The sequence below is a fragment of the Phacochoerus africanus genome, chromosome X (assembly GCF_016906955.1).
Source record: "Phacochoerus africanus isolate WHEZ1 chromosome X, ROS_Pafr_v1, whole genome shotgun sequence".
NCBI classification, from domain to species: domain Eukaryota; kingdom Metazoa; phylum Chordata; class Mammalia; order Artiodactyla; family Suidae; genus Phacochoerus; species Phacochoerus africanus.
The window spans coordinates 118,462,659-118,463,768 of NC_062560.1; positions in this window are offsets into that span (position 1 = coordinate 118,462,659).

The following is a 1,110-nucleotide window of genomic DNA, read 5'->3' on the forward strand; positions in this document are numbered from 1 at the left end:
TTTTTTCTCATTAGGACAGTGTCATTAAAAAAAAAAAAATCTGGCGGAGCCTCCTTGCCTGCCCGATTGCATCCCTTACAAGAGTCCTATCTTAAAAAAATCGATTTCTTGCTGAAAAACAAAATCTAATCTTGGCATTCCCATGTGTTACAACAGGTTAAGGATCTGGCATTGTCACTGCAGGGGCTCAGGTCACTGCTGTGGCACAGGTTCAGTCCCTGGCCTGGGAACATCCACATGCCATGGGTGTGGCCAAAAAAAAAGAATCTAATCTTGAAATTGGCACCAAAAATATACCCTGTGTTAAAATCGTAAAGCACAGATACAGTCATTTTCAAAGTGCGCTTAGGACCGCCCTCCTCCGTGGAAAACCCATCCAGGACGGCTTTCCGTGGTTGGGATGACTGATGCCGGGTACTTGTGAGGTTGAGCATCCTTTTCTGTTTCCTAGTCATTTTTCGGTTCTCTTGGCATCTGTACCTGTCGTCTGCTTCCAGAGAGGTTTCTGATGGAGTGGACTTAGAATGGGGTATATGAGTGTTAAAAAAAAACTGGTGGGGGGTGTGGGTGAGGAGAGGGAAGCTGTGAGAGGAGATACTGAGAGGGAAGAATGGGAGCCTGGAAGGGTCTTAGGCGCCATTCCCAGCGCTTCCCCGTGCACTTGACCAACTTTTCCCCGCTTTAGGTTCCCTGTCTCCCCTGCCCTGTTTCCTCTGTTTCTTTTCTTAGGAACCTAGTCCTCCTCCTCCTCTTTGATCATTTATTCTAGCCAAGACCTTCTCCGTTGTCCTATCTGGAGACACTCAGGCCCATGCAGAACAGCCTCGCCGGAGCCTCCCCCAGGAGGAACTGCATGTTACTGGGAAGAAGATAACCCTATCTCGATTTTGAATAAAATGCTGATATTTCGATGGGCCTTGTAATAACTACCCTTGCAGTCGGAGGAGCGTTCCACCACGGCTACCAAGCCACGAAGCCAGAGGCCTGGGCTGTCCGTGAAGACCTGGGGAGTCTGTAGCACTGGCCCTCAGCCACCGGGTCTGCGTCTGTTTCTAGCTGTTTCTACCGCAGACCCCTCCTGGGCCACTGCAGTTCTTAGGATGCGAAGGA